The sequence below is a fragment of the Chiloscyllium plagiosum genome, unplaced genomic scaffold (genome assembly GCF_037043375.1).
Source record: "Chiloscyllium plagiosum isolate Xiang-an unplaced genomic scaffold, Cpla_swu_hap1 HiC_scaffold_14, whole genome shotgun sequence".
Classification (NCBI taxonomy): Eukaryota; Metazoa; Chordata; class Chondrichthyes; order Orectolobiformes; family Hemiscylliidae; genus Chiloscyllium; species Chiloscyllium plagiosum.
The window spans coordinates 10,410,591-10,429,698 of NW_028270152.1; the positions used below are offsets into that span (position 1 = coordinate 10,410,591).

Genomic DNA, 19,108 nt, shown 5'->3' on the forward strand with positions numbered 1-19,108 from the left:
TGGCCACTCCCCCGCCATTGTTAAAGTAGGGATTTTCAGACATTTCAGTACCTCTGCCTTTACAACGTCTTTTGAAAAAAAAGGCAAAATAACCTTGTTAATGTGACAGTAGCATCATAAGACCATTCAGCAGCTTGAAATCTTCCTTCATTCATTCACTCTGTCACTGGCATTTATAGCCCATCCCTAGTTGCCACTGGAGAAAGTGGTGATGATCTGCCTTCTTGGCTCTCTGCAGTAGATGTGCTGCAGGTTGACCCACAATGCCCTTGGGGAGGGAATTCCAGGGTTTTGGCTCAATGGCACTGAAGGAATGGTAATATATTTCCAAGAAAGGATGGTAATTGGCGTAGAGGGAATTGGTGGTGTTGACGTGGTGATGTTCCCATGTATCTGCTGACCTTGACCTTCCAGATGACAAGGGGTTTTGGGCTTGGAAAGTGCTGTCTAAGGATCTTTGGTAAATATTGACTGTATGTTTTATAGATGGTACACACTATTGTGACTGACTATCAGTGAATGTTTGTGGATGTGGTGTCAGTCAAGTGGGTTACTTTGTCCTGGATGGTATCGAGCCTCTTGAGTGTTGTTGGAGCTGCACCCATCCAGGCTATTGGGGAGTATTCCATCATACTCCTGACTTGTGCCTTGGAGATGGTGGACAGGATTTGGGGAGACAGGAGTTACTAGCTAGTCTCAGTTCCGTTTCTAATTCAAAAATCCAAAATCTAAAAATTTAGCTTAATTTTTCTGCAATGATCTTGATGACTCAGGAAGGAATTTAGGGTTTCAGAAGGCCGGGGAGAGGGTGCAGTTGGGAGCAGGTGGAGAGACTTAAAGAGGAAATTGTGGAGCATAATGCCAAGGCAAATGAAGGCATCAATGGTGCAGTGATGAAGATGGGCGAGGAGCAAGAGGCTAAACTGCGGGCAGATAGAGATTTCAAAGACTTTTAGGGTAACAAGAAATTAGGGAGGGGCAAGGCCATGGTGAGAGTTGAAGACAAAGGCCTGTATTTTAAAATTGAGGCCTTACCAATCAAGGACCCAATGTAGAACAGCAAGTAAAGAGTTAATGAATGAATGGGATTTTGGTACGCTGGAGTGTGTGGGCAAAAAGATGACCTCAGGTGGTGAGAGGTAAGATCATAAGATGTAGGAGCAGATGTTGGCCATTTGACCATTTATGGCTGCTCTGATAATCCCTAACTCCACATTCCCACCTTTTCTCCATAATCCTCGATTCCTCTCCTGATTAAAAATCCATCTCAGCCTTGAATATACTTAACGACCCAACCTCAACCTCCCTCTGTGCTAAAGAATACCATAGATTCACCTCCCTCCTGAGGGAAGAAATTCCTCCTCATCTCTGTCTTAAATTAGAAACACCTTATTCTGAGATGATACTGTCTGTTCCCAGACTTTCCTACAAGTGGAAGCAACTTTTCCACATCTAGCCTTGCAACTTTCAATAAGATCACCTCTCATTCTCTAAACTTTAATGAGTACAGGCCAAACAGTCTAACAGACAGACCCTCACCACTTGGGATACATTTTCCTCCCCACCCTTATCAGTGTTGCGGAGAGACCATTCCCTCCATGACTCTCTTGTCAGATCCATACCTGCCCTCCCTCCCCCCATTCCCCACTCCCCACTCCTAACTCCTAGCACCTTCCCCTGCCATTGCAAGAAGTGCAAAACCTGCACCCGCACCTCCCCCTACCTCCATCCAAGGTTCCAAAGAATCCTTCCATATTCGGCAGATATTTAACTTTACTTCCACATGTGTCATCTACTGTAGCCATTGCACCTGATGTGGTCTCCTCTACATCGGTGAGACAGGACACCTACTTGCAGATCATTTCAGAGAACATCGCTGGGACACCCGCACCAACCATCCTCACCACCCAGTAGCTGAACACTTCAACTCCCCCTCCTACTCCATCAAGGACATGCAGGCCCTTGGCCTCCTCAACCACCAAATGCTAAACACTTGGCGCCTAGAGGAAGAACGCTTCATCTTTTGCCTTGTGACCCTGCAACCTTATGGGATCAATGTGGATTTCAACAGCTTCCTCATCTCCCCTCCTCCTAGTCCCAAGCCTCCAACTCTCTACTGCCCTTTTGACCTGTCCATTGTCTTTCCCATCTATCCGCTCCACCCTCCTCTGTGACCATCTACCTATTACATTCCGAGCTATCTTCCCCCAGCCCCACAAACCACTCCCCCCTCCCCCACCCCATTTATCTCTCAGCCTCCTTGACCCACAAGCCTCATTCTTGATGAAGGGCTTATGCCCGAAACATCAACTGTCCTGCTCCTCGGATTTTACCTGACCTGCTGTGATTTGCCAGCACCACCTCTCTGATCTCTGGCCTTTGCAGTCCTCACTTTCTCCACAGGCTGAGCTTAGTCAACGTCTCCTTATAAGAGAATCTTTCCATACCTGGTATCAGTCTACAAAGAACAGTACAGCACAGGAACAGGCCTTTTGCCCACCAAGACTGCTTTGACACATGTCACCTTTCTAAACTAAAAACCCTTTGTTTTTATGTGGTCCATATCCCTCTATTCCCTGCCTATTAGATTAGATTAGATTCCCTACAGTGTGGAAACAGGCCATTTGGCCCAACAAGTCCACACCGACCCTCCGAAGAGCAACCCACCCAGACGCATTCCCCTAACTAATGCACCTATAACTACGGGCAATTTAGCATGGCCAATTCACCTGACCTGCACATCTTTGGACTGTGGGAGGAAACCAGAGCACCAGAGGAAACCCACGCAGACATGGGGAGAATGTGCAAACTCGATACAGTCAGTCGCTCGAGGCTGGAATCGAAACTGGGACCTGGTGCTGTGAGGCAGCAGTGCTAACCACTGAGCCACTGTGCTGTCCCCATGCTTCATGTATCTATACACAGCAAGATGTCTTCTAAACATTGCCATTGGATCTGCTTCTACCATCTCATCTGGTAATGCATTCCAGATACTTCCCATCATCTACGTAAAGAATCTGCCTCTTGCATTTCTTTTAAACATCCCCCCTTTTAGCTTAAACCCATGTCCCCTCGTATTTGACATTTCCATCCGGGGGTGGGGGGGTTGTGTGATGGGGAATCTCCGACTATCCATTCTCTCCACGCCTCTCAGAATTTTGTAAATTTCTATGAGGTCTCCCGTCAGCCCCTCAGCTACAAATGAAAATGAACCAAGTTTTTTCAATCTCCCTCATTATAGCCAATACCCTTCAAACCAAGCAACATCCTGATAAAGTGTTTCTGTTCCCTCCTCAAAGCCTCCACATAGTGTGACAATCAGAACTGGATGTTATATTCCAAATGGGACTGAACTAAAGTTCTACATAGCTGCAGCACGATTTTTAGACTATGTGCCCTGAACAGTGAAGACAAGTACGCCATACAGCTCCTTAATGAGTTTATCCACATGTCAGCCAAACCAGAGAGCTGATCATTGACTTCAGGAAGAAAGGAGGAGGTCACCCCGACTCCCCCCCCCCCCGTCTACATCATTGGAGCTGAGGTGGAGATAGTCGACAGTGTCACATTCCTCGGAGTGACAATAACCAACATCGTCCACCCACATCGATGTGACAGCCAAGAAGGCACAACAACACCTCTTCTTCCTCAGGAGTCTAAGGAAATTCAAGGACCCTCACCAACTTTGACAGATGCACTGTAGAAAGCATTCTATCTGGATGCATCATGGCTTGGTACAGCACTTGCTCTGCCCAGGACCATAAGAAACGACAGAGAGTTGTGAACGTAGCCCCGTCCATCACAGAAGCCAATCTTCCATCCATTGACTCCATCTCCAGTTCTCACTGCCACGGAAAGGCAGCTAACAGTGTCAAAGACCCCTCCCACTTCATTTGTAATCTCCTCCAATCACTTCCATCAGGCAGAAGATACAAAAACTTAAACACATGCACCAACAGGTTCAAGAACAGCTTTTTCCCCGCTGTTATTAGATTTCTGAATGGAATTCCAAATTTTAAATTTAATGTTGATCTTGCTCTTTGTGCACCTTCTCCATAGCCTTTGTATTCCTCATTCTGTTCTATTAGCCAAGATTTTTGTGTCTTTGTTTGGTATGATTTGTTGTACTGCACACTAAACGATACATTTCACTGTAAATGTGACAATAATAAATCAAATCTAATCAAATGCTAATGCTTCTCAGTGAACATTTTCTGCCAGTATGTCCTTTGCTAAGAGTATGTCTTGTATAGGTTTAGCAAAACCTCCTTACTTTTATGCTCCATTCCTTTTGAAATAAAGGCCTCCTACCAGGAAATAGCAAAAGTGTCAAAATCTCGGTCACCAAGTGCATCACCCTGCATTTACACAGAAATGGAAGGAAATCACACTGTGTGGAATTAGTTATTGAACGTTCTTTGCTCGTTTAAGCCAGGTCTTTGCTGAGAAGGAATTTCAAACAATATTTTTACCAGCTTGCTGTGACTTCTGTTTCAGTGACCCAATACTACAAAGCAACGAGTGTCAAAGGAAAGGTTACAATATGACTGCCATAAGGGTTGTGGATGATGTGGAGGTGCTGGTGTCAGACCGGGCTGGAGAAAGTCACATGACACCAGGTTACTGTTCGACTGGTTTAGTTGAAATCACAAGCTTTCGAAGCACTGCCCTTTCGTCAGGTGAAGTGGAGGGAATCGCATGGGCAGTCCGTCTTGCTTCTATTTACAGGCGGAGAGCCAAATGGGGTGTAGATGCGCATGAATCAGGAGAAGGTATGAGCCATTCAGCCCCTCCTACAACATTTTAAAAATTATTTATTCTCGGGATGAGGAGGTTGCTGGCTGAGCCAGTATTTATTGCCCATCCCTAATTGCCCAGAGGGCTAAGAGTCAAACACATTGCTGCGGGTCTGGAGCCTGTTCCACTTTTCAATGAGATTGTAGCTGATCTGTGGTCTAACTCTATATACCCACCTTTGGCCCATATTCCTTAATGCCTTTGCTTAACAAATATTTATCGAACTCAGATTTAACATTAACAAAGACACTCCTCCGCACTTTCTCCCACCCTCTCCTCCCAGTCCCATCCATCATTCTCTCCCACCCACCCCCATGCCTCCCCTTCCCCCCACCTCCCCAGACTCCTGTTGTGGTTGAAGGAGTCAGGGCTTTCTACAGTTATTTTCGTTCACTCAGTGTTGGGTCTTCCACAGCCTCCCTTCTCAATCTCTGTTATTGACATTCATCACACCCCTTCCCACTTCAGATCATTCCGAGGCAGGCTCTAAGACATGTGCTAATCCTTCTCTGATTCTCCACCCCCCCACCCCACCACTTCCCCCATCTCTCATCTCCATAATTCCTGCTGTCTTTGAAACCTGCACATTGATACGAATAAATTACTCACTTTCCTACGTCTTTAATTTGCATTTTTAAGATAAACACGTTCCTCCAATATCGCAGGATGAAAGTCAAGGAACTCCCTTCCTAACAGCAGTGTGTTGGTGCCCCTGCATCAAATAGACAATGATGAATCAAGAAAGCAGCTCACCATCACATAGAATCTGACAGTACAGAAAAGGCCCTTCAGCCCGTCAATACTGTCAAATCTGCACTAGTCCCACTTGCCCATACTAGGCCCCTAGTGGCATTCCAATTGCTCATTCAAAAACCTTTTAAAGATAGTGAGATAACTCACCTCAACTACTCTCCCAGGCAGCACAGTCCAGACTGCCCACTACCCTCTGGGTGAAAATAGATTCTCAAATCCCCTCTAAACCTCCAGTATTTCGCACTTTCACTGTGGGTTGGCACGGTGCTCAGTGGCTAGAACTGCGGCCTCACAGTGCCAGGGTTCCGGGTTCAATTCCTGCCTCAGGCGACTGTCTGTGTGGAGTTTGCACATTCTCCCTGTGTCTGCGTGAGTTTCCTCTGGGTGCTCGAGTTTCCTTCCACAGTCCAAAGATGTGCAGGCCAGGTGAATTGGCCAAGCTCAATTGTCCATAGTGTGCAGGGATTAGTGAGGGGTAAATGTAGGGGAATGAGTCTGGGTGGGTTACTCTTCAGAAGGTTGGTGTGGACTTGTTAGGCCGAAGGGCCTGTTTCCACACTGAAGGGAATATAATCTAATCTAATCTTAAAATATGCCCCTTGTCATTGACCCTTTGACTCAGGGGCACAGCTGATTCTATCCAGAGTCAAGAGATGTGGAGCTGGGAAAGTACAGCAGGTCAGACAGCATCTGAAGGGCAGAAGAGTCAACGTTTCGGCCCGAAACCCTTCATCAGGACTAGGGAGGGGGAATGGGAGCCAGAACTGAGTGGGGCTGGGGGATGGGGAAGTGCGATGGTGATTGGTGGACACAGGGTGAGAGTTATTATGATTGGTCAGTAGGAAAGGTGGAGTAGATAGGTGAGTAGGAAGATGGACTGGTTGGATCAGGTCAGGGAGGTGAGGATGAGGAGGAGGGCTGGCCCTGATATAAGCGTTGGGGTTGGAGGGATTTTGAAGCTGATGAAGTCAATATTGAGACCATTGTAAGCTCCCCAGGAGAAATATCAGGTGTTGCTCCTCCAGTTCACATTCAGTCTCACTCTGACAGTGGACAAGGCCAAGGATGGACATATACCCTGTCCATGCCCCTTGTAATCTCATGCAACTCAATCTGGTCAACTCAACCTTCTCTGCTGGAAAGAATACTTGAGCTTATCCAGCCTCTCTTCATCACTGAAATGCTCCATCCCAGGGAATATACTGGTCAATTGCCTCTGCACCCCCTCCAGTACAGTCACATCCTTCCTATAGTGCAGAGACCAGAAGTGCACACAGTACTCCAACTTTGGCCTCACCAAAGTCCTGTATAGTTCTAATATTCCTCTAGGCAATGAAGGATGGACAATAAATGTTGACCCACACCCCATGTATTAATAAAGTATATATATTTCTGACTAAATATAGGATGTAGATATTCCCGTTTCTGACAGACTGTTGTCAACCAAAGAAATTAAAGGATATGGGGCAAATTTGAGGACATGCAGAGCAGATGAAGCATATGTGCAGCTTATGATTTGTATCAATGAGATGTCAGCTCTTCATTAACATCAGTATTCGTATAACATGGATAGGTTTATAATTGGTGTAATTTACATATGCTAATGAAACCATCTTTCGAATAATATGTTTACATTATTCCGCCATGTTTGAAAGGAACAGAAGAAAATCAGTAGTAATTATCACAATTAACATATGTAAATCAGGTCTTATCTATTTGATAAATCAGCTATATTCAGCAATATTGAATGTTATTAATGCAGGAAATAAGGGCACTTGCATTATTTTCAGATAATCAGCAAAACCACCCTTTAATTCTGTTAGTTCATGTCCCTTCAATACTTCAAATATTATCTCCTACAGCAGTATAGTACACTTCGATCTCCTACAGCAGTATAGTACACTTCGATCTCCTACAGCAGTATAGTACACTTCGATATCCTACAGCAGTATAGTACACTTCGATCTCCTACAGCAGTATAGTACACTTCGATCTCCTACAGCAGTATAGTGCACTTCGATATCCTACAGCAGTATAGTACACTTCGATCTCCTACAGCAGTATAGTACACTTCGATCTCCTACAGCAGTATAGTACACTTCGATATCCTACAGCAGTATAGTACACTTCGATATCCTACAGCAGTATAGTACACTTCGATCTCCTACAGCAGTATAGTACACTTCGATCTCCTACAGCAGTATAGTACACTTCGATCTCCTACAGCAGTATAGTACACTTCGATCTCCTACAGCAGTAAAGTACACTTCGATCTCCTACAGCAGTATAGTACACTTCGATCTCCTACAGCAGTATAGTACACTTCGATCTCCTACAGCAGTATAGTGCACTTCGATCTCCTACAGCAGTATAGTACACTTCGATCTCCTACAGCAGTATAGTACACTTCGATCTCCTACAGCAGTATAGTACACTTCGATCCTACTTTCTCTTGAGTTGCTTGAAGTTTGTTCTGCAATGTTAATATGTGCAAATTTAATCTAATTTGGTTAAGATAAATTATTTAAGCACTTTCCTCATTATCTTTAATAAACATGCTCTGCAGACTTACTGGTGAATTAATTTGGGATATTTCTGGAAGTATATGTACCTTCTCTTGATCTCAGAATTTGCGAGTCCTGGACATTTATTGACCATCTTAATTAACAGGGCAGAAAGTTGTCATGTGAAGTATAAGGTGGGAAAAGGCGAAGTTGTTTGTTTTCGAAATTAGAACAAAAAAACAGAGTCTTAGTTAAACAAAGAAAAATTGCAAAAAGCTGAAATACAAAAACACCGTAAAGCTCTCACTCAGGAGCAGCAGAAGATCAGGAAGTCTAATGGAACATTGACCCTTATTTCATGGGGAGTGGAGTATAAGAGATGGGAAGTCTTACTGCAACTGTGCAAGTTGCTGGTGAGACAACAGCTGGAGTACTGTGGGCAGTTTGGTGTCCGTATTTAAGGTCAGGTATCATTTCACGGAGTTCTGAAGAAGGGTCACTGGACCCAAAACATGAACTCTGATTTCTCTTCACAGATGCTGCAAGAGGTGCTGAGCTTTTCCAGCAACTTCTGTTTTTGTCTATCAATTCATTGGAGGCAGCTCAGAGAAAGGTTTACTCGGATGATCCCTGGGTATGCAGGGATTGTCTTATGAACAAAGGTTAAACAGGTTGGGACTCTACTCATTCTAATTCAGAAGAATGATTTCATTGAATCTCATAAAATTCTTAAGGAGCTTGACAGGGTCAATGCTGAGAGGAGCACGGTGACTCAGTGGTTAGCACTGTTGCCTCACAGCGCCAGGGACCCAGGTTCGATTCCACCCTCGGTTGACTGTCTGGGTGGAGTTTGCATATTCTCCCTGTGTCTGCGTGGGTTTCCTCCAGGTACTCTGGTTTCCACCCACAATCCAAAGACGTGCAGGTTAGGTGAACTGGCCAAGCTAAATTGCCCATAGTGTTCAGGGATGTGTAGGTTAGGTGTATTAGTTTGGGGTAAATGCAGGGGAATGGGTCTGGGTGGGTTATTCTTCAGAGGGTCGGTGTTGACTTGTTGGGCCAAATGGACTGTTACCACACTCTAAGGATTCTATGTTCTATGTATGGGATGCTTCCCCTCATGGGAGAGTCTGGGACCAGAGAGCATTGTTTCAGAATAAAGGGGCGCCAATTTAAGACTGAGATGAGGAGGGATTTCTTCTCTCAGAAGGTTGAGAATCTTTGGAACACCAAGGGCTGCTGTAGGGGCACAGACTTTGTGTATATTTAAGGCTGAAGAAGAGAGATTCTTGATCAGTCGAGAGGTCAAGAGTTATGAGGATAGAGCAGGGAAAATGGCTGTGAGGAATGTTAGATTCGCCATGACCCTATTGAATGGTGGAGCAGGTTTGAGGGGCCGAAGGGCCTGCTCCAGTTATGGTTTCATGATCTTACTTCCAGCTTATGTCATGAGGCAGTGAAGTTGACCTGTTTCCTTATGGTGCTTTCCTTGAAGATTCTCCCATGGTGAACGAATTCTGGAATTTTGATCCTATCTTCCCTGATCTCCTCTCCAAACAGTTTTGTTAATGCAGACAAACACAGGAACAAGAACAGCTCCTTTTTTTCAGCCATTATTTTCAACCATTCAATAAGATCTGCTTTGTTACTCCACGCTTTCAAATTTGCCTCATACCCCTTAATTCATTGACAGAAGTGTATAAATCTTAGGCTTAAAATGAACAATTTTAAAAATGTTCGCATGCAACATGGGCATCACTGGCTATACCAGCATTTAGCGCCCATCCCTAGTTATCCTTCAGATGCTATTGACCGGCCCAAGCTGAATGGAACAATAATCGGCAATTTTGGAAGAGAGTTCCAAGGTTCCACCAATCTCTGGACAGAATAATGTCCTCTTCCCCAGAGAAAATCTGTTGTGTTCTCACCTCTGGAATGATGTGCCTTCAAGACATCATTGTGTAAATGAGCCAAGTACCTCTCTGGCTATAGGCCAAATATTATGTTCATGTTGCACTGAGGCACTGGCTGTGTCTGGAGGTTATTCTGTAATGTATCTATTCATTTAGCTGTAAATAAATCCACCAGAGATCTTCAAGTAAGTCAAATCCATGTGCTACACAAAATAAGCGTTCCTAGTGTAAAGAGTAATATATTAGCATTGATATAGCTAACAGGAAATACAGACAATGGGTCTTTTTTCAAGTTGGCAAGCTGGAACTAATGGAGTGCCACAGGGATCAGTGCTGGGATCTCAATCATTTTCAATCTATAGCAACAGTTTGGATGTGGGGACTGAATATATGGTTGACAAATTTTCTGATACAGTAATCAAGTTTTGTGATGTAATATTACACCACGAGAGCTTGGGTTTAAAGTGGAGGAAATTGGATGTTAGTTTTCTGTTCTGTGGAGGTTTTTTTTAACAAAGGGTCAGAAGGTCATTTTAGAACAGTGATTTTCAATTTTCGCTAAATAAATAGAAAAGCCCCTCCACACCTACGGGCAGATAATGACTAAGGAGATTTTTAACCTGATGTTTGCAACCACAAAGTGAGTGGAGGTGCAGAAGCAGTTCCATTCAGACCGAAACTATTTCAATCAAATAGAAGAGGTCATTAACAGCAGAGGGGCTGTTACCAACGGCCTGAATAGTCAAGGGCTGGGAAAAGAAATAAAAGCCCTGAATTGTTTAGAAGTAAACTCTAGAAGAAGCAGGTTGTGCAATTGACAGGAAAGAAAGACATTCCACAGGGCTCTCAAACACATGGTTTCAAGGAACAAATGGCTGGTAAGATATTAACAACTCACTTAAGGGCAATAGGAAGAGACATTTATTGAAGAAAGTAACACTGGACTAATGTAGAGATTTACTGAAAAAACAGACTGATTACAGTCATGCCAGCTTGACAAGGAACTTTAATATAACATTTCACTGCAGTTTGAGTATCTGTAAGGTTGTTGTGGAGGTGAAAGAGTTGAGCCTTTCTTTGTAATAAGACTGTTTCATATAGTTTTCATATCACTTAGTGTTGCCTGTGTTTTCTTTTGTCTGTAATAAATGTTTATGTTCTTTTGTTAAAAGAATACTGGTAGCCTCTTGTGAAGATGTTCAGTGATGGATTACCAGGGTAAGTAAAAGAAAGATAGTACTCATGGTCTATTAAGCCAGATCTGACTGTGGGATCGGTCTCATTCCCTGAAGCAGGGATCATAACAATGACACTGAGTAAGGTCAGAAAGTAACATGTTATGGAAGGTTAGAGAGACTGAAAAGGGATATAGAGAGGTCAAGTGAGTGGCAAAAAATTGACAATTGGAATACAACGTGAAAAAAAACTTGTAAACTTGTCCACGTCAGCAGGAAAAATAAAATAAAAACTGTATGCTATTTAAATGGAGAGAGATTCAGAATCTAGAGGAACAGAGGAATCTCAGCATCCCGGTCCATAATTGACAATAGATTATATTGCAAATACAGTGTGTGGTGAGAAAGACAAATGAAATTTTGCCATTCACTACATGGAGAATGGGTCAGAAGTATAGGGACATTTCACAACAGCTTTACACATAGCTACTGATGGTGGAACTATCACATGGTTGAGTCCAGTAGCAGAAGAGATGGAAGACTTTACACAGGAACCATCAAAGACAAGAATATACTGCACTGCAGTTATATACTTTATAGAATCAGGCTTTATTGTCATGTGCACTCAAGTCAGCAGTACAATGAAATCTTTTCAATGTTGCCACACACAGTGCCATCTTGGATCCAAGTACCTAGGTACAAAAACTTAAGAACAAGATAGAAAGAAATAGGGAACAAAGTTAAAAGTTATACGTTACAATATATCACCATACACCTATTTGACAGTCAATTTGAATAAAGGTGATCTATAGGTACAGCACATTGTCTTTGCCACAAAGTGTCCTTTGGCTAATATGTCCTTTACACTGATATTCAGTCATAAATAAATGCCCATTTGTCAAGTCTCTCGTTAATTTTGAACAAATTTATGGAGCCTCCATCTTTGGATGTGCTTTTGTGTCCCAGTTAATCTAATAATTCTCCTTCCTTTCCTCCTTATCATCTTTGTTAGCCATCCTGTGGAAAACCCTGAAATGTCCATCTGTACATGAAGAACACCATTGGGGTACACAGTGTCCATGAGGTCTCTTGTGTAGATCAATAGAACCCCTAAGTAATGTTGAACCATTGTCATGAGTTAAGGGAGCTCTCTTCCCTTCTTATAGACACTTATTTAACAAGGCTGAGATCTTTTCATTTGTCCATGAAATAAATTTTTCATGTAGAAGGCTGTCTGTATTTCTCGAACCATTAACAATTTGCTGTTGGAAGAAGATAAGAGATTAATGATATGAGTTACATCCCAAGAGTTCTATTAACATCTTGAAGATTAACCAGACCATTAGATTTGGGCTTTTCATGAGCAATTGCCAACTCAAAAATGCAACATGGAAATTATTACAGTTGAAGTTTATCATTCATCAGCCTTGTAATTAGGAAATGACACTTCCTCTCAATCATGGAAAGAGCCTTGTGGGAAAGGCCTGTGATTTGAACTTCCCTTGTTTCCTTGATTAGATGTGCCTTGAAGAGGGATTTGAGATGTGTCTGTCAGGGTTCTCTTGAAGAGGGATGTTGTAAACCTGGCCACGGGCTCTCTGCTCCATGGAAAGCTGAGTAAATTGCTTTAGTTTTCTTTTTAAGTTAGTCAAAAGAAGTGGGTAGAGTCAGGCTCACACAGACTCAGGGGTTTAGATTTGCTTTCTGCTGGTGAAATTGGAGCTTTGGAGTTGAAGCAGCTAGATACAGCCTCTCTCTCTCTCACAAACACTCTCACACACACTCTCTCTCTCTCTCTCACTCTCTCTCTCTCCCCCTCTATCACCCTCTCTCTCTCTCTGTTTCCACCCTCTATCTCCCTCTCTCTCTCCTCTCTCCCTCTCCCTCCCTTTTCCTCTCTCTCTCACCCTCTCTCTTCCCCCTTTCTCTCTTCCTCTCCCTCACTCTCTTTCTCACCCTCTCTCTCTTCCTTCCTCTCTCTCTCTGTTCCCCCCTCTCTCTCCCTCTCTCTTCATCTGACTCTCACTCTCTCTTTCTCATTCTCACTCTCTCTCTCTGCCTTTCTCTCCCTCTGCATCTCCCTCTTTCTCTCTCCCTCCCCTCTCTCTTTCCCTCCCCTCTCTCTCTCTCTCCACCCCCCTCCCCCCAACTCACTCTCAAAGTTTGAGTTCTTTCTCTGCTATTTGAGGCATTCTGTTGACATTCCTTCTCCTGGACTGGAGGAGGTCGTAAGTGAGGGAAATCTGTTTTTCTGAATTTGCCTTTGCCAAAGGTGTGTTAATGAGATGCTGTTATAGTGGAAAAGCTGATGAAAAGTAGTTAAAATATGCAGCATTTTGTTCAGCATTTCAATAGAGTTAAAATTATGCCAGTTCTGCTTTTGTTAGTATTTTAATTGTGGTGAAAGAATAAAGTGTAGGTTTTTAAATAAAGATTTGTACACTGCTGTCTTTCACTGTGTCTCACACCTGCACACACGCAACATGGGTGCTGGGAAAAATATAAGCACTACCACAGTTAGGCGGGAGTGTGGGGGAAATAGAGGTAAAGAAAAGGAAAAAAGGAAAATAAAGTATAGTTTTCTTAAAGTCTAATAGTTTAACCAAATGAATCCAGCACCTTACTCTTCCCTTTAAATGGATAAAATTTAGCGTCCAGGCTATCTCCTTGATATATTTTGAGGGTTTGGTCTAGTCCAGTTCACATCCTTCTCATTTCTCCCTGTTACCTCCTCAGGTTTGACATTGTGTGTGAACATGATAAAGTGGCTGAAGGCACTGGATAAGTCAGAGTCAATGGGACCTGATAACCTCACTGGGTGTTACTCTGAAAGATGTTCTCTGGATCTGGCTGTGTCTCTGACCAAGATCTTTCAGTACAGCTACAACACTGGCATCTCACTGGCTATGTAGAAAATTGCCCAAGTATGTCCTGTACACAAATAAACAGGATAAATCTAACCCAGCCGATCACTGTCCCATTAATCTACTCTCAAGGATCAGTAAAGTGATGAACAGGATCATTAACACTCAAGAGTGTGTTGCTGGAAAAGCTCAGCAGGTCAGGCAGCATCCTCAGAGCACGACAATCGATGTTTTGGGAATAAGCCCTTCATCAGGAATGATGAAAGGCTTATGCCCGAAACGTCGATTCTCCTGCTCCTCAGATGCTGCCTGACCTGCTGAGCTTTTCCAGCAACACACTCTCGATCTGAGCTCCAGCATCTGCAGTCCCTACTTTCACCTAGGAACATTAACAATGCTCAGGTATTCCTGGGGCTGCTTCTGCCTTGCCTTCCTGCGCTCTTCATTAAACTAGAGTTGATCCCTGGCTTCAGTGTAATGATAGACTAGACCATGAGCTTACAGATTGTGTTTGAGTACCATTCTGCTGTTAATGGTTTGCGTGGATATTCAGATTGAGATGCTAGATCTGTTTGAGATCCACCCCAATTAACACAGTCATAAAATCACACAAGAACTGTGCAATGGTCACTTCTCCCAATACTGTCATGAACTGATGCACCTTCAACAGCTAGGGCAATGAGGATGAAGTTAAGTACACTACATTTTTATTTTTTAATGGAACATGGAACACAGGAAAACAGGTTAATCATTCAGGTCCTCGTGCTTGCTTGTCATTACCCATCATGGCTAACCATCAACCTTCATGCCATTTCCCAGTGCTACCTCTTCATATCACCTGTATCTAGAAATCCATTGATCTCTGTCTTAAACGCACTCAGTGATTCAGGCTCCTGGAGCCTTTGAGGTAAACAATTACAATAAGGCACACATGTCTGAGTGAAGAAATTCCTCTGCAGCTCAGCCCAAGATGGGTTGTCCTCTATACTGAGGCAAAGCCAGATTGTTCTGCATCTCCAGCTCAGGGAAAAACATTCTTCCTGCATCTGCCCTGGTTAGACTGTGAAGAGATTTCAAATTTTAAATGAGATCAACTCTCATTCTTCTAGACTGAGGAGAATAAAGGTTCAGTCGCCTCAATCACTCCTCAGAGAATAATCTGACATTCCAGAAATTAGTCTAATGATCCTCCACTGCATTCCCACTGCATTCCCTCTATGTCAATTATATCCTTCGTCAGGTAAGGAGACTAAAAATGCTCACAATACCGCAGATGTGGTCTCATCAAGGCTCTATACAACTGAATCAGGACATCTTTACTTAAAGCAGGACAGGAACCCTGGAAAATCGGACTAAAGCATCGAGTTTCTATTGACAAAGATATTCTTGTACACACACACACACACACACACACACACACACACACACACACACACACACACACACACACACACACACACACACACACACACACACACACACACACACACACACACACACACACACCATATATGCACATACACACACTTGGTCACTCACTCACTCTCACACACATACACTCCTCCCCAACACCACCACCCTCCACACACACCCACCCTCTCCCCCCTCAACCCCCCCACACACACATCCTTCCCCACAACACACAAACACACATTTACTCACTCACTTACTCTCTCTCACATACATACACCTCCTTCCACACCACCACCAGCCCCCACTCCAACCCCCCCCAACATACACTTACACACATACACCCTTCCCCCTGACCCACTGGTGCTACAGTACTGAGTAACTCTTTGCCGTGGATGTTAAAGTCTCCAACTTAGATTACAATCTGCACCCTTGCCCCTCAGTTCTTTCTCCAACTGGTATTTAACATGGAAGGGTATCAATTCTTCAACCAAACAGGGTTTCAGGGATGTGTGAAGTGTGTGTGTGTGTGTGTGAGTGTGCGTGTATGTACATGTATGTGTGCGTGTGTGTGTACGTGTGTGTGTGTGTACATGTATGTGTATGTGTGTGTACATGCACGCGCGTGTGTGTGAGTGCTGCAGTTGATAATAAAGTGGGGTTTTTCTTTTTCTATGTTTTAATAAAGCTATTTGGCCATGTCTTTTTATACTCATTCACAGGATGTGGGCATCACTAGCCAATATTCATTGCCCCTCCCAAATTCCCCAGAGGGCAGCTGAGAGTCACCCACATTGCTATGGGTCTGGAGTCACATGTAGGCCAGACCGGGTAAGGATGGCAGTTTCCTTCCCTGAAGGACATTAGTGATCCATAGAGCCATATAGATGTACAACATGGAAGGAGACCCTTTGGTCACAGTGTCCATGCTGACCAGGTATCCTATATTAATTTAGTCCCATTTGCCAGCACTTGGCCCATATCCCTCTAAACCCTTCCTTGCCATCCAGGTGCCTTTGAAATGCTGCAATTATGCCAGCTTCTGCCACATCCTCTGGCAGCTCATTCCACACACTTACCACCCTCTGTGTGAAAACGTTGCCCCTTAGGTCCCTTTTAAATCTTTCTCCTCTCACCATGCCCTCCACTTTTAGATTCCACAATCCTGGGCTGTTCACCCTATCTATGCCCCTCATGATTTTATAAACCTTTATAAGGTTGCCCCTCAGCCTCCAACACTTCAGGGAAAATCATCCCAGCTTATCAATATATCCCAAACCCTCCAACATCCTTGTAAATCCTTTCTGCACCCTTTCAAGTTTAACAACATCTTTCCAATTGCAGATTCTTAATTCCAGACTTTTATTGAATTGAAATTCCAACATATGCCATGGTGGGATTCAAATGCGGGTGGCACAGTGGCTCAGTGGTCAGCACTGCTGCCTCACAGCACCAGGGTCCCAGGTTCGATCCCTGCCTCGGGTGACTGTCGCTGTGGGGTTTGCACATTCTCCCCGTGTCTGCGTCGGTTTCCTCCGGGTGCTCCAGTTTCCTCCCACAGTCGCAAAGATGTACAGGTCAGGTGAATTGGCCATGCTAAATTGCCCATAGTGTTAGGTGCATTAGTCAGAGGGAAATGGTGGGTTATTCTTTGGAGGGTCAGTGTGGACTGGGTGGGCTGAAGGGCCTGTTTCCACACTGTAGGGAATCTAATCTAATCTAAAACCCAGGTTCCCAGAGCGTTACCTGGGTCCCTGGATGAATATTTCAACAATAATACCACTGGGCCATTTCCTCTCCATGTTACAAATGCACTTTCCTTGACCATCTTAAATAAATTCAATTCGAGCGTTCGGGAGGGGTTTGTGGGAGACTAGTGGAATACTGACAAGCAATAGGGAAGGGAGAGAGAGAGAGAGAAATCATTCAAGCAAGAGAGTGAATGGAAGGAGGGAGAGAAGGAAAGAAAGAAATTGAAAGAAGGAAAATTGAAGGAAATTAAGAAGGAACTTAGAAATAATACCCTTTCATGAAGAACTTTACAAGTGTAGAGGTTGTTATAGTGTAGGGGGTGAGAAAGGTCGTGTTGACACATTCTTTATACAAGGCAGGAACAGCTGAATTATTAATACAAAAAATTCATCTTTATAAGATGCTACTTGTCCAGATTCTCTAGCGTTTTTGACTCCAACATTGAGACTATTACTTGGTACAATCACTCTGCAGTGACAACGACCCACCTAATTACAAGCATTTTTAAATTATCAGTGTGATATCAAATTATCCAGCCCAATTTACTGCAATATAGATTTCAATTTATTCCCATTCTTGGAGCGGCCTTAAAACAATCAATGAGCTTAATAAATAGCTGTTGATTGTTTTTGACCTCAATCTTTGACTCCTATTGATGGAGCTATTTATCCAGTGCACTGTGCAACCAGCCAGTTAAATGGTAAGGCAGAACATGGGCATACAGTGCCATATGAAGCCTATTACTGTGAGGGACAATCTGTTTACCTGCCTTCGGCCCTGCTTTGTGTTTCTCCTCTACATTGTTTTGCCTTGTTTATTGCTTATTATTTTTTATTCATTCATGAGGCTTGGGTATCACTGTTGAAACTTTATTGCTGGAACAGCACAGCAGGTCAGGCAGCATCCAGGGAACAGGAGATTCGATGTTTCGGGCACAGGCCCTTCTTCAGGAATGTGGCTGTGACTTGGTTTGATTTGGTGTAGTTATTATCACGTGCCTATTGTTACAAAACACGGTGTTGTGTGGTGTCACCGCTCTCCAGCACCATCTTAAAACATGGAGAAAAATGGAACATCAAAGCAGATAAATTAAGAAATAAATAAAGTTCCCAACTGTACAGTCCTTCTCATTGAGTGCTCCACCAAGGGTCATGGGTCTGGTGACCAGGTACGAGTCCCCTTCATCGCACTGCAGCCACTGGAATGAAGGTCGCCACTCAATGGCACCATCTTGCCTCTACCGACCCCCTCATCACTATGAGTCCTCACTGGACCTCGCAAATACAGACGCCATGGATACCTCCAGGTACTGCACTGGCCCAAACTCCTCAACTCCACCGCTGCCTCCATGAGTCCATGCTGCTCGGCCTGCTTGAGATCATACTGCTGGGCCCACTCGAGTCCATGCTTCTGGGCCCACTTGATCTATATTGCTGGGCCTACTCGAGTCCGTGCTGCTTGGCCTACTCGGGTCCATACCACGGGCTCACTCAAGTCCGTGCTGCTGGGCCCACTTGATCCATATTGCTGGGCCTACTCGAGACCATTGTTCTGGGCCCACCTGAGTTCATATTGCTGGGCCTACTTGAGTCCATATTGTTGTGCCTACTTGAGTCCGTGCTGCTGGGCCTATTCCTGTCCATTCTGCTGGGCCTACTCAAATTCGTACTGCTGGGCCTACTTGAGTCCATGTTGTTAGGCCCACTCAAGTCTGTGCTGCTGGGCACACTCGAGTCCATACTGCTGGGCCTAGTCGAGTCCATGCTGCTGGGCACACTTGAGTCCATGCTGCTGGCCCTACTTGAGTCCATGTTGCTGGGCCTACTCAAGTCCATTTTTTTGCTTGAAACATCGATTTTCCTGCTCCTTGGATGCTGCCTGACCTGCTGTGCTTTTCCAAAACCACACTCTTGACTCTAATCTCCAGCATCTGCAGTACT

General features: G+C 44.1%; 1 long non-coding RNA gene across 1 annotated transcript in view; it reads right to left on the bottom strand.

Annotated features, from left to right (window-relative positions):
* Window positions 1-11,700: 11,700 nt before the first annotated feature.
* The window catches only part of LOC148147708 (uncharacterized), a 50,166-nt gene continuing 42,758 nt past the window's right edge, over window positions 11,701-19,108 (bottom strand). The window contains exon 3 of the long non-coding RNA XR_015759260.1: window positions 11,701-11,834. This is a non-coding gene — a long non-coding RNA (uncharacterized LOC148147708). The remainder of the gene's footprint in view (window positions 11,835-19,108) is intronic.